Below are 27,188 nucleotides of genomic sequence, written 5' to 3'. Positions count from 1 at the left end.
CAAGGGTCTTAGGAACCCAAATAGACCATTCAATGTGCTCATGAAGAGAACCAACAAATTTGGCATAAACATGCCCATCACTAGCACGGCACAACACATAAGAAGGATTAAAGTCGCCGGCTTTGTTGGGTGAGGTGACATTGCCCTTCTTGACTTCGTTCTTCTTCTTCTCCTCGGGGACACTTTCTCCCGCCCTCACAAAGGTTTGCATGAGTGGAGGAGGACGTTTGGTCTTGTCATTCTTCTTCTTGTTTTGGGAGTCGGGGACGTACCCAACCCCTTCCTTCGCCACACCTCCCTTTTGGTTGATCAAGAGATCATTGAGGTTCTTCTTGCCTTGTATGCAAGTCGCAAGGCCTCTCTCAAGTTGCTCCTTCAACTTAGCATTTTCCTCAACAAGATGTATATGCTCACAACACGGGTTAGTAGCATTTGCATTATCAATTAAAACCATATGAGGAAAAGTTGCTTTCTCCTTAGTTAGCTTCACTTGGAGTTGATCATGAGACTCCTTGAGACTAGCGTGAATACCCTTCAAGGCCTTGTGGGCCTTGTCAAGTATATCAAACTCCTCTTTGAGTCTAGCAAGATCAACTCCGAGTTTGGCCTTCTCGGAATTTAGCACACGAGAAACAACGAGGCCATGATCATAATCTTTCTCTAACTTAGCATGATCAACGTTGTATGACTCCTCAAGAGCCAAACGAATACCACGCTCTTCCTCAAGAGCATTTGAAGGATCTGAAATCTCATCGGCATAGTCACGACTATGCCCTTCCATCTTTGAGATGGTGTCTTCGTGAGCCTCGATCATGTCATTTGCCTCACCAAGTTGTTCCAAGAGAGCAACAAAGTGCTTCTTGGATTTTCCCTTGAGTTTTCCCATAAAGGCCTCAAACTCGTTAGCCTCCACATTAGCTCCCTCAACTTCATTAATGCTCTCCGATGGGGAAGGATGATTAATGATGGTAGTTTTGATGTTGGAGGTTACCTTGTTGGTGGCTTTCGCCATGAGGCACTTGGCATTGATGCTCTCGTTAGGTGAGTCGAAGAGAGACACTCGTGACGTTGTGGCAATGGCGACGGAGGGCATGGCAACCGACTCATCATCTTCATCATCGTCATCATCCTCATTGTACTCTTCTTGCACAACCAAGGCCTTGGGAGGAGTCTTCTTGGTGAAGTTGTTCTTGTTGTGGAACGACTTGGCCTTGTCCTTTCGGATGAGTTTGCCACCATTGTCTTCCCTCTTCTCATACGGGCATTCCGCAACGAAATGACTCACGTTGCCACAATTGTAACAAGTCCTTACACGTTGCTTGCTCCTCATGCCACTCGAGGTGTTTTTGCTAAAGTTGTTCCTCGAGTTTTTCTTGCTCCAAAATTGCCTTGAAGCAAGTGCCATGTGTTCATGATATGCATACCTTGTATCTTCGGGGTTGCTCTCCTCCTCTTCCTCTTCTTCTTCTTCCACGATGAGCTTGGCCTTCAAAGCAAGGTTAGGCTTCTTTCCCCGTTGAGAACGGAGCACCGCATTGTCGGCGGTCTTGTCCAAAATGTTCATGGCCACAAACTCATCCAACACCTCGCTTGAGGTCAAAGTGTGGAAGTTCGGTCTTTGGCGGATGACGGAGGACATGGCCTTGTGGTAGGGCATCATTGCCTTGAGGAATTTGCGCTTGATCCAATTGTCATCCGTGTCCTTGCTCCCGTGATCTCGTAGTGAGACCGCGAGTTTGGTGACTCTCCGATAAAGCTCACGAGGTTCTTCATCTTCCTTCATTGCAAACTCATCGGCCTCATCTTGTACCACTTCATAGTTGGAGCGTTGAATGCTTGCGCTTCCCCGGTAGAGAGACACGACACAATGCCATGCATCTTTGGCCAAGGCGAAGGGACGAAGATGAGGTAGGTCTTCGGGTGGAATTGCATCTTGAATGATGAAGAGAGCATTCTCATTGAATTGATTGTCCGCGGCTTCTCGAGGAGTGAAGTTGCTTGGATCATGTGGGTAGAAACCTTCTTCAATGATTCTCCAAAGGTTAGTGTTCACATATTTAAATGACGTTTAAAGCGGTAAACCCAACAATCAAAATCCTCATTTTTCACAATCTTAGGAGGAGGGCCGACATGATTCAAATGAGTAGAAGGAACCGGTCCACCATACACAAGTGGTGGTTCCACATGGGCAAAGATGCCGGTGCCATTCTTGCCACTAGAAGAAGGAGCCTTTTCACTACTAGCTTCCCCCTTGTCGGGGATAGCATCTGACACCTTGTTGGTGGGATCCCCCACTTTCAACGGTGCGGTGGATAGTTTAAGCCCCTCAAGAAATTTAGTAAACATGTTTTCAACTTCGGTCGTCATGGAGGTTTTCAATGTCTCCAAGGCTACATTGAACTCCTCACGAGAGACCGAAGTTCCCCCATCGCCCGTAGACGAGATAGGATTCACACCGGAGTGTTCCTCCGCTCCGTCTACGGTATCAACCATACTCTTTGGACGGTAAAGTCCTTAATAAAGAGACGAGGCTCTGATACCAATTGAAAGGATCGATATGGTTGACTAGAGGGGGGGTGAATAGGCAACTACCAATTTTTAGCTTTTCTTTACCAAATTAAACTTTGCATCAAAGTAGGTTGTCTAGATGTGCAACTAGGTGAACAGACTATATGATGCAACAACAACAAGCACACAAGCAAGCAAGGGAACAAACACTAAAGAGCTTGCACAAGTAAAGGTAAGAGATAACCAAGAGTCGATCCGGTGAAGACGAGGATGTGTTACCGAAGTTCCTTCCTTTTGAGGGGAAGTACGTCTCCGTTGGAGCGGTGTGGAGGCACAATGCTCCCCAAGAAGCCACTAGGGCCACCGTATTCTCCTCACGCCCTCACACAATGCGAGATGCCGTGATTCCACTATTGGTGCCCTTGAAGGCGGCGACCGAACCTTTACAAGCAAGGTTGGGGCAAACTCCACAACTTAATCGGAGGCTCCCAACAAGACCACGAAGCTTCACCACAATGGAATATGGCTCCGAGGTGACCTCAACCATCTAGGGTGCTCACACACCCAAGAGTAACAAGATCCGCTAAGGATGAGTGGGGGAATCAAAAATCTCACGGTGGAAGTGTAGATCGGGACCTTCTCAACCACTCCCGAGCAAATCAACAAGTTTGGTTGGCTAGGGAGTGAGATCGGGCAAAAATGGAGCTTGGAGCAATAATGGGGCTTTAATGGTGGAAGAGGTAGGTCAAAGGGGGGGAAGAAGACACCCTTTATAGTGGGGGGAACAATCCACCCGTTACCCCCCACTCAGCCCCGCAGAGAGCGGTACTACCACGGGGGCAGGGCGGTACTACCGCTCCTAAGCGGTACTACCGCTCCCCCTCAGCGGTACTGCCGCGCTAGAAGAGAAGGGCCTGGGGCTGGGACCCAGAGCGGTACTACCGCGGAGGCAGGGCGGTACTACCGCTCACAAGCAGCACTACCGCCACTACTACCGCAGCTAGTACCGTTAAACCCGACACGAGAAAATGCGCACTCGAGTCGAGGTGGTAGGAACACGGAGCCACAACAGTACTGCGGCTGAGGCCAACCAGCGGTACTACCGCTCCGAGGAGCGGTACTACCGCTTACTGAGCTTCAGCCGTACTACCGCTATACTGTAGCTAGTGCCGTAAAACCCGACACGAGAAAATGCGCACTCGAGTCGAGGCGGTAGGAGCACGGAGCCGCAGCGGTACTGCAGCTGAGGCCATAAAGTGGTACTACCGCTCTGAGGAGCGGTACTGCCGCTTAGTGAGCCTCAGCGGTACTACCTCTGTGGCCCGCGGTACTACCGCTGGGTCCAGAAAAAGACACAAAGGGGAGAAAAGAGAAGCTCCAGAGAGACGGAAAGAAACGGTGGGTGAGAGAAGAACGTGTACGTGTTGATTCCACCCAAACCATACCGATGCAGATCCCCTCTTGATAGTACGGTGACTACTACGAAACTTAGTCCACCAACAAAGTCACGAAGGAAGCTACACCGTCTTGAGTAGAGCGCCGAGGGGAAATAATCGTTTCGTGCCGAAGGATGAATATCTGAAAGAACTCAAAGCACCCGATTAGTCCGCAAATGCATTGTCATCAATCACCAAAACACCGTAGGGATAAATATGCCCTTACACCCTCCGTCCACTTCGCCGCCGTCGAAGGCCGCCGGAACCGCCGCCCCGTCGACGCCGAGGTCCTGGCCAACGCCGACGCCGCCGCAGTTGCCCTCTGTGAGCCGCCCCGCCTCCTCGTTCTTTTCTAAGTCTAGGTTTTTTTGTGAACCGTTACAGAAGAAAACCCACCGATTTTTATTTTTAAACTGGTTGGTTCACTTAGTTTAGCCGCGGTAGCCCGTTTTTCTTATATGTCGACCGTTCGCCGGTTAAGCTTCGCAACGAATGGGTATGCACCAGTAGGAATTTGCCACGTGTCAGGGACCTATTTGCGATAGTTTTCTTCACTGTTTAGTCCCTGTAATTAGCAGATTAGTCCCTAAACTTAGAATAGCCACAACTTTTTAACCATAACTCCAAATTTGACGAAACTAGCAGCAAAATGTTCGTCTCGAATAGCTTTATCCAGAAAACCAACTTTGAAAACTTTTGTCCAATTTCAAATTTGAATTTATTCAAGTTTGACTTCAAACTTCAACTGGCCATATCTCCTAAACCGTAGCTCCGATTGATGTGTTTCTTTTTGCACCGTGTCACCGTTGCCAAACCCTATCGCTTGGACCTATCTCACGATAGTTTTCACACATTAGGATCTGTCCATAGTAGTTTTACTCATATGCCTAGTATGCACTGTGGTCCACGTCACAAATTTTGGCACCCATGCCCTATGTTGTATTGTACTTAGTATTTTCTTTTTATAGTTAAGTTTGTTATGTGTTCATTTGGATTTTCTGAGTCTTTTCATGTTGCATGTTATTTGGTTCTCTGAAATGATTTCTTATGTGAGTGCAATGTTTGACTTTATAGATTTTCATCGGAGAGTGACGCATAGTTCTATTAAGTAAATTTCTGATAGCGATATAATCTTCATCAACTATTACCAGGCAAGTTCACATTTGACCATTCTTCCAATTACCTATGTTTTATATTATGCACTTAGTCCTTTTGTGGTAGGATTGCATGGTTGGATTTATTGTTGCCAGCCGGCTATGCCATTACCTAGTAGTTCATTGAGGTAGGATTGAACCATATACCTTTGTCACCACCGCGTAAGTTTATTTTGGCCTCGCCAATGTAGACATGGATTGGGAGGTGTTCATTGTGAGAGATGAGTGACAAGGTAGTAAGTAGGACCAAGATAACTTAATTAACTATCTGGGCGGAGGTTTGGTTTGAATGGTGGCGAAGTACAGTGGGAGCATGCATGGTGTCGGATTTTGGGTTCCGGCAGAACCTTGAGGTTCGAACACTGGGGTGCGTGCAGAGATTTCGCCTCCTACCTACCTGCACCCCTCTACCTCGCTAAGATCTAAGATATAGAAAGAACAACACAAGAGACATAGGGTTTATACTGGTTCAGGCCACCGTTGTGGTGTAATACCCTACTCCAGTGTGTGGTGTGGTGGATTGCCTCTTGAGCTGATGATGATGAGCAATACAAGGAAGAACAGCCTCGCGAGGGTCTGTTCTTGACTGGGGGGATGAACTGCTAGGAGGAGTTCAGTCACCCTTCTCTCTCTCTCTCTCTTCTCGATTCTCTCTCTGATTTTGATCTCCAACCGATCGATCGAACCCCCCTACCCTGTGGGTGGCTGGTCCTATTTATAGGCAAAGGCCCTGGGCCTCTTCCCAAATATTGAGCGGGAAGGGTGCCAACAATTGGCCATTTTGAAGGGGAACATCTGGTACACTTATCCTGACTAAAGTTGGTCCTTGCCTGCCAAAGACTCTGGTGGTGACGCTGGCTTGGGCTCCACAATGACTTCCTCCCTGCCGTTGGACTGGTCTTGTTCTCGTTGCACCGAAACGGGTGCCTTTGCTTGCTGCTCTCACCTGCGCTTGCCCCTTTGCACCAAAGAGGAAAGGAGGACACTACGTGGCTGGCGCCCGCCTGGCGCCTTTGGTCGTCATGGCTTGCGTCACGGGCACCTCGTGAGGTACCCCGCCTTGATCTCTCCGCCTCCTCGCGAGCCAGCCTGATGTGGTCGTGCTTGAGGAAGCTCCGTGTCGTCCGCCTCGCGAGGCTTGGCCCCTCGCGAGGGTCTTGAGTCTGTGTTGATGAAGACGGGCTGTGCTGGGCCCCCTTTTGAGCCACGCCGCAGGCCGCAGGCAGGCAAGTCTGGGGACCCCCATTCCAAGAATGCCGACAGTAGCCCCCGGGCCCAAGGCGTGCCCGGGCTTGGCCGTGCAGGGAGGCGATAGGGCAAGAGGAAAGCGCCGCGGGCCCTAACAGCCCGCGGTCTTGGGCGCCGCGTGGCGGTTGATTGGACGTGGGCGTCTCCACTTCCCCATGGTGCCTCGGCAACTGCATGGATTGGACAAGTCCCTGCATGCAAAGCGGGTCATGATTACCTGCGATCGTGGAGGTCGGCGGTTGGCCTTCGCCGGCCATAAGTACGGAACGGCGCGCGCCCTTCCAGTCCATCCCTTCTTGCTTCTTCTTCTTCCCGGTCCTTGCTCCGTCTTGCTGCGATGGCTCCGATCCGCCGGTTCTCGACGGCAGAGAAGGGAAAGGCTCCCCGAGAGGAACCAGACCCGCTCCCGCCGAAGAAACGGCTCGCCCTCCGTGGCTGGGACGAGGGGCCCATCAGGTGGTGTCGAGGCCCTGGTGCGAGCGGCCACCGCCGGGGTTCCCGCTTCCCTTGTACGCCCACATCGAGGGCTCTGAAGGAGTCGATGCCGATCGCCACGGGCAGCGCCGCCGCCGGTGTCGACGGGTCACGAAGGTGTGGGTCGTCCCCCCTAGGGTCCACACCGAGGGCTCCTCCCGAGAGTTCGTGCTCCACGCCGCCATGCCTCCTCAGTCTTGGATTCGCCTTCCTCCCTTCTTCGCCTCCATCATCCCGCAGGGAGAACTCCTAGAGCTTTGGCTACAGCACGCCGGCTGCAGCACCCTCGCGACCGAGGCAGAGGTCGCGGTCGTTGCCCCGGGCGAGGTCTTCATGACTCGAGGCTGGAGTGAAATCGCCCGGGTTTGCAGGACAAGAGGCGCCTTCGCGATCCACTTGGAGTACGACGGTGCTTCGGTGATGTTCTTCAAGGTCTTCGATGTGAACGGGCGCCGGCTGGAGTGTTGCCCCGGGAGAGGTGGCCGGGACCCTGCTGCGGCGAGGACCGGGCCCGCCAATCGCTCCCTTGGCGGCTCCTCAGGCGGCGGAGGCGTCAGAGGTTCCAGCGACTCCGGTGAGCTCTTTGCGACTCTGGAGACGAGCGACGACAACTACGAGCCCCCGAGCCGGTGCCGCTCCTGGAGCAGGGCAGGCTCGTCAGGCCGTCGCCGACTCTGATCTGGATGGGGTTGGCGCCGGTGCTTGACGGCCCACTATTGATGATGGCGTCTTTTGCAGGGGCGCATGCAGTTAGCGTCCTTTTAGGATCTGTTCCCTGCGAGGAATCAAAGACGCGTCCCGTGGGGGCTTGTAAGGTGCTTGTGATCCTGTTTTGTTAATATAACCCTTGTCGTAGAATTGTGCGAGTTGCTCATTCCGTCTTAGCTCAGTTCTCCCTTTCGAACCTCACGAGGGCTTGGTGCTTTGCGCCGATAGGTCCAAGTCCCAAGGCGGCTTCAGCCGTCGCTGGTATGCCAGGTCGCGATGCCGTGGTCAAGGCCAGGAGGTGAGTGACCCGGGGTCCGGTAAGAGCCCCTGAGTCGCGATGCTCAGGAGGTCCCCTTTGGAGCTCAAGCAGCCGGCGTTCGATGAGAAAGGAGAGCGGCGTCGCTAACACGGGATTGCATTAGGTGCGGGGATGGTGCCACGGTAGCTGGTGCTTCCGGGTGGTGACTTATCTCGAGAATCAGGGGCCGGTCTCTGGTGTGTCGCTGGGTCCGTGCATCGGCAGGCGTGAGGTTGCTCGGCGAGGTCCTCGCGTGTCCCTCCCCTCTCGCCTTTGCTCCCCTTTCTACTCTACGTCCTCGGGTCCCGGACCTCGAGCGAGTCTCAGCCGTTGCTGGTATGCCAGGTCGCGATGCCGTGGACAAGGCCAGAGGGTGAGGGCTGGAGAGCCAGTAGGAGCCCTGAGTCGCGATGCTCAGGCACCCCCCCTTTAACGTGCAAGCGGTTCGCGCGGATGAGAGTGAAGGAGACACCGCAAGGGCCTCGCCTGACGCAGCTCCTTTAGGAGATCCTGTAGACCCATCATAGAAAGAATGAGGGGTTGCCATGACAATTGACAGTCAGCCGTTGGTTGCTTCCGAGGGGCAATGAGGCACTGAAGGCTTGACGAGGTGGCGCCATGCGGGGCTGCCGCGGCCAGAGCTCAGCCATTCAGGTTTGTCGGCGTTGCAGGGACGGACCCATGCGCAAGCGTCGTGCCGTTTGGGAGCAGTTCTGTCAGTTGGCGTCAGTTGAGCGGGCAACTGATGATGTTGAGGACAAAGGAGTGTTGGTGTAGTAGACTCGGTGGGCTGCGGAAGCCGATCCTCACGAGCCCCCAGGCCCAGGGGCCTCGGGAGGCTCCGGAGGCGCTAGTGGCTCCTCGCGGACCATCTCCATTTCCGCCAGGGCTCCGGAACGCCTGGCCTCTTGAGCCTCCATGATGTCCCTCATGAGGCGCTGGTACGTGGCAGCCGCGTTCGGCAAGCCGTAAGGCATGCGAACGTAGCTGTGGGGTGGACCTTCGTAGCGCGCCACTCGCGAGGGCCAGAGGCGCCCCAGAGAGGCGACTCGATTGAGCCATGGTATGTCGATGCAGACGCGCAGCCCACCATCCTCGCCTGGATGGGGAGCCACTGCTGGTAGGTGGCGGCCGCCTTTCATGACTCTTGACTCCTGTAGCTCTTGAATGGCCTTGCTGACGAACTCCTGAGGGTCTGGCTCTCGTTGCCTTACTCCTTCTTGAGGGAAACGTGTTTCGAAACACGCCTCCATGTGGTGCCCAAGCGCCTCCCTCGTGACCTTAGCCAGGTCGGTGGCCCTCCAAGGGAGAGCCCCCGAGCCCTACCTGAGGAGGGCGCCGGGCGCGCTTTCCTATGCGATGGAAGGAGGTTCCCCCTGGGCAGGCGCGGGCCCAGAGGGGCCTTCCTCCTGAGGGGCCGGGCCGGACGATGTCTTCTTCTTCTTGGGGGCGGTCTCGGGAAGCCTCCTGCTTCCGCGATCCGGGTCTTCCAGTGATGCGGCCTGAAAGGCTCGTTCCAGGGAACACACCGCGTCCTTCTCTTCACAGGGCACCGTGATGACCCCGCCACTTCCTGGCATCTTGAGGACGTTGTAGCCGTGGTGAGTTATGGCCATGAACTTGGCCAGCGCTGGGTACCCAAGGATGGCGTTGTACGGCAGGCGAATGTGAGCGATGTCGAAGTCGATGAGCTCGGTGCGGTAGTTGTCGCGTGCCCCAAAGGTGACAGGGAGGCAGACCTGCCCAATCGGGACCGCGGAGCCGCCAGTGACTCCGGAGAAAGGCTTGATTGGCTGAAGCTGGCTGTAGGGCACTTGGAGATTGTTGAATGTTTCCACGGACAGGATGTTGAGCCCTGCCCTGCCATCGATGAGGGTCCTGGTGGCCACCACGTTGCTGATGATTGGGGAACAAAGCATCGGGAGGACTCCGGCTGTAGCCGCACACTTGAGCTGATCTACTGAGCTGAACGTGATGGCGCACGCCGACCACCTGAGAGGGCGCGTGGCTTCCAGCTTGGGGAGGACTGCATTCACTTCGCGGGCGAACTGCTTGAAGATGCGTTGAGAGGCTGGGGCTTGAGCCCCTCCCAGGATGCAGGCGATCGCGCGCGGCTCCTGGAAGCCCCCAGCCCCCTTGTCCTGATGGCGGTCCTCGTTTCTCCTTGGCTGCGACGGCAGCGGAGGGAGGCCTGCGTTGCCTTGCGGGCGATCCTCGCGAGGCTGATCCCTCCAGTCTCCCTCACGAGGCGGGTCTTGCCAGCGATCCTCACGAGGTTGATCGCACCACCCTTGGCGCGGGCCACGGTCTTCCCAGCATCCTGTGTTCCTTCCTCCTCCTCGACCGTAGCCCCGGTCACCGCGGTCGGGGCGACGGCCGATCCTTCCTTCTCGCACGGCTTGGAGCTCTTGACATTCGTTGGTGTTGTGGGTGTGGAGGTCGTGGTACACATAGTACCGACTGCCCTTGGAAGGTTCGGGCTGATCTCTGCCCCGCTTGGTGTCTGGTTCTGCCGCGAGCACGGCAGCCCCCTTGCGCTTCACATCCTTGGCCTTGGGCTTCTTCTCTTCTGGGTCTGCGGCAGGCAGCTCAAGGAGGGAGAGACGCCCTTCCTCAGCCCTGGCGCACTTGGTTGCCAAGTTGAGCAACTCCAAGGAAGTGCATAGGTCTTCATGCATCGCCAGCTCATCCTTCATCTTGACATCGCGCACGCCGTCGGAGAAGACTGAGATGATGGCCTCCTCGGTCACCTTGGGAATCTTGAGGCGTGCGTTGTTGAAGCGCTGGATGTACTTCTGCAGGGTCTCTCCGGGTTGTTGCTTGATGCGGCGCATGTCGCTCATGGCGGGTGGCCGGTCGCGAATACCTTGGAAGTTGGCGATGAAGCGGGTGCGCATCTCGTCCCAGGAGGAGATCATGCCTGGAGCCAGGTTCAGGAGCCAGGTGCGGGCCCCGTCCTTGAGCGCCATGGGGAACCAGTTCGCCATGACCTTCTCGTCTCCGTTGGCGGCTTCGATGCCCAGCTCGTAGAGCTGGAGGAACTCCGTAGGGTCAGCCGTGCCGTCGTAATGAGGAGGCAGGTCTGGCTTGAACTTGACGGGCCACGCGACGGTGCATAGCTCGATGGTGAAGGCGCGGCAGCCTGCCGTGGCCACGGGAGGCCTTGGGTGGCGGAGAGCTTGGTCTTGCATGTCCCCTCGCGCTGCAGCTGGGAGCAGCGCGGGGTCTTGACGCGCGGGAGCAGGAGCATGGTCGCGACGTGCTGGAGCAGGGAGCGCCCGGGCAGCTTCTTGCGGGCGAGGGACTTCTTGGCAGCTCTGCTCTTGCCGCGCTGGCACCTGATGGAGCGGGTTCCACCCAGGGGCCACGCGCCTTGGAGCCATGGCGCCTTCTTGAGGAGGAGGCGGCCGGGGCGCCGCCGGAGCTTCGTCGCCCGCGCGGGGCGGGGTGCGGTGTAGCGGAATGGACGGTGCAGGAGAGCCCCCTGCGGCGCGGACGAGCTCGGCGACGCGGTTGAGCCATTCTTCGTAGACGTCATCGACGGGACGGTAGCGCAGGAGCTCATTTGCCGCGATGAGCGCAGCTCGAGCCTCCATGGGTGCGCGGAGCGCGCGGGACGAAGAACCAGCTGGGGTGAGCGAGGGAGTAGCGGTGCGGCCGTCTTGCCGCACGGACGGATGCTGAGACGACGCTTGCTGCTCATCCCCCGCTGGGCCGGTGGCGGCGTTGACGGCAGGTGACGGGGAACGGCGAGGACACCTGCCGACAGGGGCCGTCTGGGCGACGTGGGAAGCGAGAGCGGCCCGGCGCTCGGTGCGGGCCCGACGAGCGTCAGACATATACGCGATGGTCGGAGGAGAACGGGGTGGTGGAAGACGAATTCCGGCGCACCCCTACCTGGCGCGCCAAATGTCAGATTTCGGGTTCCGGCAGACCCTTGAAGTTCAAACACTGGGGTGCGCGCGGAGATTTCACCTCCTACCTACCTGCACCCCTCCGCCTCGCTAAGATCTAAGCTATGGAAAGAACAGCACAAGAGACACAGGGTTTATACTGGTTCGGGCCACCGTTGTGGTGTAATACCCTATTCCAGTGTGTGGTGTGGTGGATTGCCTCTTGGGCTGATGATGATGAGCAATACAAGGAAGAACAGCCTCGCGACGGTCTGTTCTTGACTGGGGGGGATGAACTGCTAGGAGGAGTTCAGTCACCCTTCTCTCTCTCTCTCTTCTCGATTCTCTCTCTGATTTCGATCTCAAACCGATCGATCGAACCCCCCTACCCTGTGGGTGGCTGGTCCTATTTATAGGCAAAGGCCCTGGGCCTCTTTCCAAATATTGAGCGGGAAGGGCGCCAACAATTGGCCATTTTGAAGGGGAACATCTGGTACACTTATCCTGACTAAAGTTGGTCCTCGCCTGCCAAAGACTCTGGTGGTGACGCTGGCTTGGGCTCCACAATGACTTCCTCCCTGCCGTTGGACTGGTCTTGGTCTCATTGCACCGAAACGGGTGCCTTTGCTTGATGCTCTCGCCTGCGCTTGCCCCATTGCACCAAAGAGGAAAGGAGGACACTGCGCGGCTGACGCCCGCCTGGCGCCTTTGGTTGTCATGGCTTGCGTCACGGGCACCTCGTGAGGTACCCCGCCTTGATCTCTCCGCCTCCTCGCGAGCCAGCCTGATGTGGCCGTGCCTGAGGAAGCTCCGTGTCATCCGCCCCGCGAGGCTTGGCCCCTTGCGAGGGTCTTGAGTCTGTGTTGATGAAGACGGGCCGTGCTGGGCCCCCTTTTGAGCCACGCCGCAGGCCACAGGCAGGGAAATCTGGGGACCCCCGTTCCCAGAATGCCGACACATGGGAAATCCATGGTGGTGCACCACTAGTGGTCTGTCCGCCTAGGCTCACAGAGATCAACCGTATTCTCATGTCTAGAAGCTTACGTGCGCAGCCACAAGCCAATATGGGCTCTGGCTTAGTTGAGTAGTTAGTGTGACCCCTTCCGGGATGGGCTAGCAGATGTAGAATGATGTAGGTGTACCGGCCTATCCGTGGGTTAAGGGGGAACATTTTCGAAAGACTATGTCTCGGTCATCCTGTTCTCAAACACCAGGCAGTGCGAGAATTTCAAGGGAGGCGATCGAGTCTTGTGGGGAAAAGTGCACAAACCTCTGCAGAGTGTTAAAACCTAATCGATTAGCCGTGTCCCTGGTTACGGACAACTTGAGCATCTAGTAGTGAAAATGATGGGAGATCTCATCACTCTTAATTAAACAGTTGGGTATTAAATGAAAGTTTGGGAATGGGTTGGGTTGGGTTTACCAACTCATCCTATGCTATACAGTAGTGGTAGAATACTATCTTTTATTCTAGGGAAAAACTAGCTTTATGCAAAAACTAAACTTAGAGCTTTCCACCAGCCAAATTGCATGTACAAATAGGTTCATTATTCTTATGATGTGACTTGCCAGTACATTCAATGTAGTGACCTACAAGGCTGCAACGTCTTATGTTGCAGGGATTTCTCTACGACGAGTAAGAGTTACGTTGTAGGGTTACGATCTACACTCAACTTGCCGTTGGCGTTGATGGACTCCACACCCTTATGCTTGTTTCCGCTGAGACTTACGAGGTATACATCAGTTTTACGTTATTTATACATGTGATAGCACTTTGATATATACATTGATGTACTGTGTGTGCTAGCATACCGATCCAGGGATGGCATGGATACATATGCTTGACCGTTTGAGGTCGGGTCGCTACAGAGATGGTATCAAAGCTGACCCAAACCTTTCCCCAAAATTTCACCCAAGGAAATAGATACATTATCCTGAGTAGCCCTTCTATCTTATACCTGCAGATGACAACCCTTTACAAGTCTTTTCTCAAGGGCCCGGAAATGATCATGACCCTGACCAGTGATCAGGATTACCCAAAAATCCTGAAGGACATGATGAAGCATATTCATCTTGAAGGAGATGCAGTCTACAAGGGTTATCCTTTCATGGAGAAGGGAGTTGAACTTTGGTACGTGGAGGTACACCTCCATCGTGTGAAGGGAGTTTGCCCAAAGACTATGGGTCAATACTTTTTCATTTCTTGAGTACCACGAGCAACATTCTTCGACTCTGTTCATGAAGCTGCTATGGAAGCCATACGTCAGATTGGGGAAATACTAGAAGCAAGACTCCGTCACACTCAGGAATACCTAAGGGAGGTGCATGCAGAGATGATGGAGATGAAGCTCATGGCCACCACGATGAAGCGAAACATCGATGATTTAAAGGATCACATCGCACAATTCTAGTGGGACTGAAGTATCTTCAAGAAGGGCAAATGAATAAAGATGGAAGTAATGCTTGACCATACCAAACTATGTGGATGGCAGCTTTTGTAATAGGGTACTTTTGAAATTTGAGTTTTGAGTAGTGGTTAAGGTGTAATAAAGGATTTGATATGAAGAGAATATGAATTATGGATGAACCAGTGCATTTTTGGCGATACTTGTCTGTGTGAACACTTGAACAATGGAAAAGAAAAATGTATTCCATAGAGGGGAGTTTGGACAAATGAGTTGGAGTTTGGTTTTAGTTATGATGGTTACGCCAAGAGTAGGCAGGAATGAAGTGATATTGGATTTAAAGGAGATATAATGTTGGAATATGGAACAATAGTAGCTCCAAGGATGAGTTAAAGTTATACAAGTGTTGAAGTGGGCCATAACCCACATGACCCAGGATTTGATAAGGAAACAAGCACAATCTTGTTGAAGAAAAGAATTCTGGAAGAAGCTGTGAGCTCATCAGCAGACGTTCCACAGGAGGTTACGTAAACCCGAGAGTTGTGAAGAAACGATAGAGGTTCTGATTGGCTTGCAGGACCAATGGATTAATCGGACCCAGTCCGTGGAGAAGAGAAGTTCTGCAATGCTTGTGAGGATGCCCAAGTGTTAGAATACGTGATTCACTATCTGCGTATGTGGTAATGATTCAAGTACGGGATGGATTGGCCCCCATACCGAAGACTTCTATCATGAGCTATCATATGTTGATGGAAAATCAGAGAGCCTTAAAACCCTAGAAGAGTGTCGACACGACAAGCCAAAGCCTTAGAATGGCAGGATGATGGAAACCCTGTACCGGCACCTGTTGCCAATCGTAGGTTATGCGGTGAGGTTCAACCCAGACCAATTTCCTACATGAGGAACCAGTAATTGTTGACCACCATGAGATTTTTTATAGTTGTTTAGCATTGGCAACAGACCTATCATCTAAGAAGACCCAGACTCGGAAGGATCTTATTTGATGCAAAGACCCCAGATTTTGAGGAAAAGGCCATGCCCTTACCGGAAGAGCACAAGTGAAGGAGTTATCTCGGAGAATATGAGAAGACCGACACCGTCAATGCAAAGGATGGAGTAGATGAGTTTTGTTGGAACTGTGACCATGCTTCTAAGGGTGGTAGCACTCCATACCTTGTGTTGATTAATTGATTTCCAAGAAGACCCCCCAAACCTAACCTTCTTTCTAGCCCCTCTGAATCTCGAGGACGAGATTCATTTTAAGAGTGGTAGTTTGTAACATCCCAAAATTCTAAATTTTGGAATGTTTATTACATAAATTATTATGATTGTTTGTTTGATTGTTGTGTGATTGATTGTGTGAAAATGATTGGAAATTGAAACTTTTTGAAAGTTGAGTGGGAGGGAATAAAAGGACTTTCCCAAAACATTCATCTTGCATTTTGATCTCCCCGAGTTCAAAATTCATTTCATTACAAAACCCTAGAGTGAAGATAATATGACTTCTTCCATTTAAAGAAATGAAAAGGGGTTCGAAAATGATTTGAATTTCCTTTTGAAATATTTTCAATTTAGAAACTTTAAGCAACTCAATGAGTTCATGAGGGAAGATAAAATGACTTCTTCATATTTGAAGAAAGAGAGTTGGAAGTTTCAAAGAAATAAATTGGAAGTCACTTTGAAGTTATTTGAAACTCATTTTCCATTTGAAGTTGTTTGAAATTCCAAATTCAAATCCAATTTGGAGTTATTTGAGTTTCTATTCAAAATATTTTCTCCTAAAAATAAATAAATGGAAATAATGGTAAAATGATTCCCTTCAATGGAAAATTAGGAGAAAATAAATTTGAAATCATTTTGCTATTTTAAAAATGATTTTTATTGATTTTAAATGCAACAGTAGCACTGTTTGACTTTTATGGTTTTTTTGGAATTTAGTTGAACTTGAAAAATAGTTCATGTTATTCGAGGTATTTTTCTGAACATTTTGGTATATGATATGCCTATGTATATTTTTTATTCAATTTACTTCTATTGGAGTCTCCTTTCTGAAAAAAACAAAAAAACACACACACACACGCCCGCCAGCCGGCCCATGGTCTTCGGCCCAAGAGCCAGCCAGCGCACCAAGCCGGCCCAGCAGCGCCCGAGGCCGCCCGAGGCCTTACGCCTCGCTCGCCCGCTCCCCAACTCGTCCCTAACCTCCCGCCGAACTCGCTCGGATGGAGCTCGCCGCCCGCGCTCCCGCACCCGCCGGGCGAAGCTCTCGCGATAGAGCTTATCGTGCAGCCTTCGCAGCCCCTGCGTGCACCTATAAAAGCCCCCGAGGCTCCTCATTCGATCTCGCCATCTCGCTGCTCCCCACGCCGCTCGCAGACCCCTCCCCGTCCGTTTGCATCTCGCCGGAGCACCACAGCGCCGCCGCCTCCGTCTGCTCTCTACCCCGTCGCCCGATGACCGCAACCACCGCCGTCAGGACGCCCGCGACATTCCCATCCTCCCCGTCGCCTTCCCTGCCACTGAGGACCGCCGCAGCCGCCGCCCCACCGATGGAGAGCCCCGCCGGAGCACAAAGCTCCGTCGTCCTCGCGCCGCCCATCCGGACACCCGGGGGATCCCCACCACCACCACCACCGCGATGCCCGCGCCACGCCATACTCCTCCGTCCAATGCGCCGCCGTCGAAGGCCGCCGAAACCGCCGCCCCGTCGACGCTGAGGTCCTGGCCAACGCCGACGCAGCCGCAGTTGCCCTCTGTGAGCCACCCCGCCTCCTCGTTCTTTTCTAAGTCTAGGTTTTTTTGTGAACCGTTACAGAAAAAAACCCACCGGTTTTATTTTTAAACCGGTTGGTTCACTTAGTTTAGCCGCGGTAGCCCGTTTTTCTTATATGTCGACCGATCGCCTGTTAAGCTCCGCAACGAATGGGTATGCACCAGTAGGAATTTGCCACGTGTCAGGGACCTGTTTGCGATAGTTTTCTTCACTGTTTAGTCCCTGTAATTAGCAGATTAGTCCCTAAACTTAGAATAGCCACAACTTTTTAACCGTAACTCCAAATTCGACGAAACTGGCGGCAAAATGTTCGTCTCGAATAGCTTTATCCAGAAAACCAACTTTGAAAACTTTTGGCCAATTTAAAATTTGAATTTATTCAGGTTTGAATTCAAACTTCAACTGGCCATATCTCCTAAACCATAGCTCCGATTGATGTGTTTCTTTTTGCACCGTGTCACCGTTGCCAAACCCTATCGCTTGGACCTATCTCACGATAGTTTTCACATATTAGGATCTGTCCATAGTAGTTTTACTCGTATGCCTAGTATGCACTGTGGTCCACGTCACAAATTTTGGCACCCATGCCCTATGTTGTTTTGTACTTAGTATTTTCTTTTTATAGTTAAGTTTGTTGTGTGTTCATTTGGATTTCCCGAGTCTTTTCATGTTGCATGTTATTTGGTTCTCTGAAATGACTTCTTATGTTAGTGCAATGTTTGACTTTATAGATTTTCATCGGAGGTTGACGAATAGTTCTATTAAGTAAATTTCTGAGAGCGATATAATCTTCATCAACTATTACCAGGCAAGTTCACATTTGACCATTCTTCCAATTACCTATGTTTTATATTATGCACTTAGTCCTTTTGTGGTTGGATTGCATGGTAGGATTTATTGTTGCCAAACGGCTATGCCGTTACCTAGTAGTTCATTGAGGTAGGATTGAGCCATATACCTTTGTCACCACCGCGTAAGTTTATTGTGGCCTCGCCAATGTAGACATGGATTGGCAGGTGTTCATTGTGAGAGATGAGTGACAAGGTAGTAAGTAGGACCAAGATAACTTAATGAACTACCTGGGCGGAGGTTTGATTTGAATGGTGGCGAAGTACAGTGGGAGCATGCATGGGAAATCCATGGTGGTGCACCACTAGTGGTCCGTCGGCCCAGGCTTAAAGAGATCAAACGTATTCTCATGTCTACAAGCTTATGTGTGCAGCCACAAGCCAATATGGGCTCTGGCTTAGTTGAGTAGTTAGTGTGACCCCTTCCGAGATGGGCTAGCAGATGTAGAATGATGTAGGTATACCGGCCTATCCGTGGGTTAAGGGGGAACATTTTCGAAAGACTATGTCTCGGTCATCCTGTTCTCAAACACCAGGTGGTGCGAGAATTTCAAGGGAGGCGATTGAGTCTTGTGGGGAAAAGTGCGCAAACCTCTGCAGAGTGTTAAAACCTAATCGATTAGTCGTGTCCCCGGTTACGGACAACTTGAGCATCTAGTAGTGGAAATGCTGGGAGATCTCATCACTCTTAATTAAATAGTTGGGTTTTAAATGAAACTTTGGGAATGGGTTGAGTTGGGTTTCCCAACTCATCCTATGCTATAGAGTAGTGGTAGAATAATATGTTTTATTCTAGGGAAAAACTAGCTTTATGCAAAAACTAAACTTAGAGCTTTCCACCAGCCAAATTGCATGTACAAATAGGTTCATTATTCTTATGATGTGACTTGCCAGTACATTCAATGTACTGACCTACAGGGCTGCAATGTCTTATGTTGCAGGGATTTTTCTACGACGAGTAAGAGTTACGTTGTAGGGTTACGATCTACACTCAACGTGCCGTTGGCCTTGATGGACTCCACACCCTTATGTTTGTTTCCGCTGAGACTTATGAGGTATATATCAGTTTTATGTTATTTATACATGTGATTGCACTTTGATATATACATTGATGTACTGTGTGTGCCAGCATACCGATCCAGGGATGGCACGGATACTCAGAGGCTTGACCGTTTGAGGTCGGGTCGCTACATGATGCATAGCAACGAGAGGGGAGAGTGTCGTCCACATACCCTCGTTGACCATTAAGCGGAAGCATTATGACAACGCGGTTGATGTAGTCGTACGTCTTCACGATCGACCGATCCTTAGTACCGAATGTACGCCACCTCCGCGTTCAGCACATGTTCAGCTCGGTGACGTCTCGCGAACTCACGATCTAGTAGGGCTCGAAGGAGATTTCATTAGCACGACCGCGTGGTGATGATGTTGATGAAGCTACCGTCACAGGACTTCGCCTAAGCACCGCTACGGTATGACCGAGGTGGATTATGGTGGAGGGGGGCACCGCACATGGCTGGGAGAGATCGATGATCAACTTGTGTGTCCTAGGGTGCCCCTGCCCCCGTATATAAAGGAGAAAGGGGGGAGGCCGGCAGGTCCTGTAGGGCGCGCCAGGAGGAGGAGGAGTCCTCCTAGTAGGAGAAGGACTTCCCACTTTCCTACTCCTACTAGGAGGGGGAAAGGAAGGGGGAGAAGGAGAGGGAAAGGGGGGCGCCGCCCCTCCTTCCTAGTCCAATTCGGACCAGAGGGGGAGGGGGCATGTGGCCTGCCATGGCCGGCCCCTCTCTCTCCACTAGGGCCCAACAAGGCCCATTAACCCCCGGGGGGTTCCGGTAACCCCTCCGGCACTCCGGTAAAATCCCGATTTCACCCAGAACTCTTCCGATGTCCAAATGTAGGCTTCCAATATATCAATCTTCATGTCTCGACCATTTCGAGACTCCTCGTCATGTCCATGATCATATCCAGGACTCCAAACTACCGTCGGTACATCAAAACATATAAAGTCATAATACCGATCGTCACAGAACTTTAAGCGTGCGGACCCTACGGGTTCGAGAACTATGTAGACATGACCGAGACACGTCTCCGGTCAATAACCAATAGCGGAACCTGGATGCTCATATTGGTTACTACATATTCTACGAAGATCTTTATTGGTCAAACCACATAACAACATATGTTGTTCCCTTTGTCATCGGTATGTTACTTGCCCGAGATTCGATCATCGGTATCCCAATACCTAGTTCAATATCGTTACCTGCAAGTCTCTTTACTCGTTCCGTAATGCACTATCCCGCAACTAACTAATTGGTTGCATTGCTTGCAAGGCATATAGTGATGTGCATTACCGAGAGGGCCCAAAGATACCTCTCCGACAATCGGAGTGACAAATCCTAATCTCGATCTATGCCAACTCAACAAGTACCATCGGAGACACCTGTAGAGCACCTTTTTAATCACCCAGTTACATTATGACATTTGGTAGAACACAAAGTGTTCCTCCCGTAATCGGGAGTTGCATAATCTCATAGTTCTAGGAACATGTATAAGTCATGAAGAAAGCAATAGCGGTAAACTAAAACGATCAAGTGCTAAGCTAAAAAAATGGGTCAAGTCAATCACATCATTCTGCTACTGATGTGATCCCGTTAATCAAACAACAACTCATGTCTATGGCTAGGAAACTCAACCATCTTTGATCAACGAGCTAGTCAAGTAGAGGCATACTAGTGACACTATGTTTGTCTATGTATTCACACATGTATTATGTTTCCGTGAATACAATTCTAGCATGAATAATAAACTTTATTATTGCCTCTAGGGCATATTTCCTTCATCATCATGACGGTGATCTACACCAACAACTTCGCCGCCGTCATCACCAACTCTCCCTCGTCTATGCAGTGGTGTAACACCTCTTCTCCCCACTATAATTTCTACTGAAACATGGTGCTCAACGCTATATATTATTTCCCAATGATGTATGGCTATCCTATGATGTTTGAGTAGATCCGTTTTGTCCTATGGTCGGGTTAATTGATGATCATGATTGGTTTGAGTTGTATGTTTTATTATTGGTGTTGTCCTATGGTGCTCTCTGTGTCGCGCAAGCATGAGGGATCCTCGTTGTAGGGTTTGCAATATGTTCATGATTTGCTTATGGTGGGTGGCGTGAGTGACAGAAGCACAGACTAGAGTAAGTAGGTTATTTGCGTATGAGAGTAGAGAGGACTTGATACCTTATAATGCTAGTTTTACCTTAATGATCTTTAGTAGTTGGAGATGCTTGCTAGAGTTCCAATCATAAGTGCATATGATCCAAGTAGAGAAAGTATGTTAGCTTATGCATATCTCTCATATAAAATTACAATAATGATTACCGGTCTAGTTATCGATTGCCTAGGGACAAATAACTTTCTTGTGACAAAAAGCTTTCTACTAAAACTAACATAATTGTTTCTTTATGTAAACAACCCCTCGCTTTTATTTAGGTGTTCTTTATTATCTTGCAAGTCTACCCCTTCACACCCACAAAGTACTTCTAGTTTCATACTTGTTCTGGGTAAAGCGAACGTTAAGCGTGCGTAGAGTTGTATCGGTGGTCAATAGAACATGAGGGGATATTTGTTCTACCTTTAGCTCCTTGTTGGGTTCGACACTCTTACTTACCGAGAAAGGCTACAATTGATCCCCTATACTTGTGGGTTATCAAGACCTTTTTCTGGCGCCGTTGCCGGGGAGCAATAGTGTGGGGTGAATATTCTTGTGTGTGCTTGTTTGCTTTATCACTTAGTAAATTTTATTTTCTCTTCTAAGTTGTTCTCTATCTTTAATTATGGATAGAGAACACGAAAAACCAAAAAAATTAGGTTTAGTTGGTACTCATGGAGATGGGGAACCTCCTAAAATCCTCGATGCTCGTTATGTGGAAAATATTATGCAGTACTTTGATAATCCTGCGAAAACCCCATTCAAATTGATAATGGGAGACACGTTGGATCAACTTGAATATTTTAGGGATTATCGCTTGACTCAAAAAGGGAAACTCTTATGGGATCAAATTCATATGTTGCATTGGTATGCTTGGAATTTATGCCGGAGATATGATTATACTTGTTGCTCTAGGATGAAGGCTCCACACCTTCCCTTTTCATGTAAATTTAATGATAATGAAACCTTGGCTTCTTATGCTAATTTTATATATGATTACTATGATGTGGAACAAATAGAAGAATTTGTTGCTTTTAAGGGCGATTATGAAATTGAATCTTTGTTTGAAAAGTGTGAAATTTTTGATGATGTTGTTTACAGACCTGAAAATTATGCTATACTTAAATATTGCTATGAGAATTATGAATCTAATGTCGATATTAATGAGTTTATTGAGAAAGTCTCCACTATCCAAGAAGAGAAAGTCTTTGATATTAATGAGTTTATTCATAAAGTCTCCGCTATCCAGTCTGTGTAGTTGCTACCATCACCTTTCAACATTGCTTTCTCAAGGAACACATTAAAATTCAAGGGAACGGTAGCACGGGCCATTGATCTACAACAATGATATGCAAAAACTATCAGGACTAAGTTTATGATAAATTAAGTTCAATTAATCATATTACTTAAGAACTCCCACTTAGATAGGCATCCCTCGAGTCATTCAAATGATCACGTGATCCATATCAACTAAACCATGTCCGATCATCACGTGAGATGGAGTAGTTTTCATTGGTGAACATCTCTATGTTGATCATATCTACTATATGATTCACGTTCGACCTTTCGGTCTCCGGTGTTCCAAGGCTATGTCTGTCCATGCTAGACTAGTCAAGTTTAACTCGAGTATTCCGCATGTGCAAAACTGTCTTGCACCCGTTGTATGTGAATGTAGAGCTTATCACACCCGATCATCACGTGGTGTCTTGGCATGACGAGCTGTCGCAACGGTGCATACTCAGGGAGAATACTTATACCTTGAAATTTTTAGTGAGGGATCATCTTATAATGCTACCGCCGTACTAAGCAAAATAAAATGCATAAAAAGATAAACATCACATGCAATTGACAAATGTGACATGATATGGCCATCATCATCTTGTGCCTTTGATCTCCATCTCCAAAGCACCGTCATAATTTCCATCATCACCGGCTTGACACCTTGATCTCCATTGTAGCGTTGTTGTCGTATCGCCAACTATCGCTAACGCGAAGTGATAAAGTAAAGCAATTACATGGCGATTGCATTTCATACAATAAAGCGACAACCATAAGGCTCCTTCCAGTTGCCAATAACTTTTACAAAACATGATCATCTCATACAACAACATATATCACATCATGTCTTGACCATATCACATCACAACATGCCCTGCAAAAACAAGTTAGACGTCCTTTACTTTGTTGTTGCAAGTTTTACGTGGCTGCTATGGGATTCTAGTAAGAACCGTTCTTACCTACGCATCAAAACTACAATGATGTTTCGTCAAGTTTGCTGTTTTAATATTCAACAAGAACCGGCCGTAGTCAAATTCGATTCAACTAAAGTTCGAGAAACAGACACCCGCTAGCCACCCTTATGCAAAACAAGTTGCATGTTTGTCGGTGGAACCGGTCTCATGAACGTGGTCATGTCAGGTTGGTACTGGCCGCTTCATCCAACAATACCGCCGAATCAAAATAACACATTGGTGGTTAGCAATATGACTATGATCACCCACAACTCTTTGTGTTCTACTTGTGCATATCATCTACGCATAGACCTGGCTCGGATGCCACTGTTGGGGAACGTAGCATGCAATTTCAAAAATTTCCCTACGCTCACGCAAGATCTATCTAGGAGATGCATAGAAACAAGAGGGGGAGAGTGTGTCGACATACCCTCGTAGACCAAAAGCGGAAGCGTTAGCTTAACGTGGTTGATGTAGTCGAACGTCTTCTCGATTCAAGCGATCAAGCACCGAACGTACGGCACCTCCGAGTTGTGCACACGTTCAGCTCGATGACGTCCCTCAAACTCTTGATCCAGCAAAGTGTCGAGGGAGAGTTCCGTCAACACAACGGCGTGGTGACGGTGATGGTGAAGTGATTCTCGCAGGGCTTTGCCTAAGCACTACGTGAATATGACCGGAGGAAAAAACTGTGGAGGGGGGCGCTGGACACGGCTTGGAACAATTGATGTGTTGGAGGCGCCCCACACCCCCGTATATAAAGGAGGGAGAGGGGAGGAAGCTGGCCTAGGCGCGCCCCAAGTGGGAGTGGGGCTCCTAGTCCGATTCGGCCCCCTTTCCTTTTACCGGAAGGGGAAAGGGGGAAAGAGAGAGAGAGGGAGAAGGAAAGGGGGGGGGCGTCGCCCCCTCCCCTTGTCCAATTCAGACTCCTCCCTTGGGGGGGCACCCCTATGCGGGCTGGCTTGCCTCCCTCCTATGGCCCATATGGCCCATATCTTCCCCTAGGGGGTTTCGGTAACCCCCCCCCCCCGCCCCCACAGTACTCCGATATGTACCCGATACAATCCAGAACACTTCCGGTGTCCGAATACTATCATCCAATATATCAATCTTTACCTCTCGACCATTTCGAGATTCCTCGTCATGTCCGTGATCTCATCCGGGACTCCGAACAATCTTCGGTCACCAAAACACATAACTCATAATACAAATCGTCATCGAACGTTAAGCGTGCGGACCCTACGAGTTCGAGAACTATGTAGACATGACCGAGACACCTATCCGGTCAATAACCAATAGCGGAACCTGGATGCTCATATTGGTTCCTACATATTCTACAAAGATTTTTATCGGTCAAACCGTAATGATAACATACGTCATTCCCTTTGTCATTTGTATGTTACTTGCCCGAGATTCGGTCGTCGGTATCTTCATAGCTAGTTCAATCTCATTACCGACAAGTCTCTTTACTCGTTCCGCAATACATCATCCCACAACTAACTCATTAGTCACATTGCTTTCAAGGCTTATCACGATGTGCATTACCGAGAGGGCCCAGAGATACCTCTCCGATACTCGGAGTGACAAATCGTAATCTCGATCTATGCCAACCTAACAAACACCTTCAGAGATACCTATATAGCATCTTTATAATCACCCAGTTACGTTGTGACGTTTGATAGCACACAAGGTATTTCTGCGGTATCCGGGAGTTGCATAATCTCATAGTCGAAGGAATATGTATAAGTCATGAAGAAAGCAATAGCAATAAAACTTAACGATCATTATTCTAAGCTAACGGATGGGTCTTGTCCATCACATCATTCTCCTAATGATGTGATCCTGTTCATTGAATGACAACACATGTCTATGGTTAGGAAACTTAACCATCTTTAATTAAAGAGATAGTCTAGTAGAGGCATACTAGGGACACTGTGTTTTTTCTACGTGTTCACACATGTATCAAGTTTCCGGTTAACACAATTCCAGCATGAATAATAAACATTTATCATGATATAAGGAAATATAAATAACAACTTTATTATTGCCTCTAGGGCATATTTCCTTCACCCTTCACGCCTAACGAAGGATGAATGCTATGATCCCTTAGACTCGTTTGAAATATCCCTTTTTGATGAAATTGATGCTTGCTATGCTTGTGGCCAAGATGCCAATATGAATTATGCTTATGGAGATGAACTTGCTATAGTTTCTTATGTTAAACATTAAATTGTTGCTATTGCACCCATGCATGATCTGAAGGAAATATGCCCTAGAGGCAATAATAAAGTTGTTATTTATATTTCCTTATATCATGATAAATGTTTATTATTCATGCTAGAATTGTATTAACCGGAAACTTAGTACATGTGTGAATACATAGACAAACAGAGTGTCCCTAGTATGCCTCTACTTGACTAGCTCGTTAATCAAAGATGGTTAAGTTTCCTAACCATAGACATGTGTTGTCATTTGATGAACGGGATCACATCACTAGAGAATGATGTGATTGACTTGACCCATCCGTTAGCTTAGCACGATGATCGTTTAGTTTGTTGCTATTGCTTTCTCCATAACTTATACATGTTCCTATGACTATGAGATCATGCAACTCCCAAATACCAGAGGAACACTTTGTGTGCTACCAAACGTCACAACGTAACTGGGTGATTATAAAGGTGCTCTACAGGTGTCTCCGATGGTGTTTGTTGAGTTGACATAGATCGAGATTAGGATTTGTCACTTCGATTGTCGGAGAGGTATATCTCTGGGCTCTCTCGGTAATGTACATCACTATAAGCCTTGCAAGCAATGTAGCTAATGAGATAGTTATGGGATGTAGCATTACGGAACGAGTAAAGAGACTTGCCGGTAATGAGATTGAACTACATATTGAGGTACCGATGTGTAGCGACCCGACCTCAGATGGTCAAGTCTCTATGTTCAGTGTCATCCCTGGATCGGTAATGCCGACACACACAATACTCGAAGGATTTATAAAGAGTAGCAATAACACACTTATTACATCGAACGTCTCAAAAGAGAACTTATTCCAATAAATATGGCTTAAGGCCATCTAAAAACGATAACAGCGGAAGGCTTGGAAGATAAAGTGAGTCCATCAACTCCAACGGCATAGCTGAGTGCATGACAAACGACCTACAGCATCTTACTCCTCGTCTGAAAAGTCTGCAACATGATATGTTGCAGCCCGAAAACGGGTCAGCACATAGAATATGCTGGCAATATAACACAGTAGAGCAATGAACAGATAAAAGCTATCGCTACATGCATATTTGGTTGGTGGAGGCTCTATGGTTATAATGTTTTTTACGAAAAGCCAATTTTCCCTACAACAAAGGAATATAATTTTTTTAACTATCATGGTAGTTGAAATATTGAGAATGGTACCCCCATCTCAATCCCATTTAAAAGTAATTATCAACCCAACAAATTAATTAGAGTGATGAGATCCATATGATAATCCAAGAACCAGATACTCAAGTTGTCCATAACCAGGGACACGACTAACCATGATTAGTTTGTACACTCTGCAGAGGTTTGCGCACTTTTCCCCACAAGACTCGATCTCCTCCATTGGATTTCTCGCACTACATGGTGTTTGAGAAACGGATGACCGAGACGCAGTTTTTCAGAAGCATTAACTCTAACCCCGGGTAGACAGTACCAACCTACATCCCCTACATCTGCTAGCCTACCAGTGGAAGAGGTCATGCAACTTACTCCACTATGCTAGAGCCCATAATAGCTTGTGGCTCCACACGGAAGTTTCTAGCATGAATAATCTTATGATCCCTTTAAGCCTGGGTGGTGGACCATAGGAGGATCACACGGTATAACCTCGGGATCTCCTAGGACAACACTGGTATAACCCCAGGTGCCCAAAACCAACAATCCACCCAGATGTGTATTAAAGTTGCCACCTTAGAATTGAACCATTAATTAACAAACTCACATATGTCATGGATACACTCA

The sequence above is a fragment of the Triticum urartu genome, chromosome 7A, assembly GCF_056163025.1.
Source record: "Triticum urartu cultivar PI428250 chromosome 7A, HENAU_Tu73, whole genome shotgun sequence".
In the NCBI taxonomy this organism is placed as follows: Eukaryota; Viridiplantae; Streptophyta; class Magnoliopsida; order Poales; family Poaceae; genus Triticum; species Triticum urartu.
The sequence above is the reverse complement of the archived record's forward strand: the minus strand, read 5'-3'. Positions refer to the sequence as shown.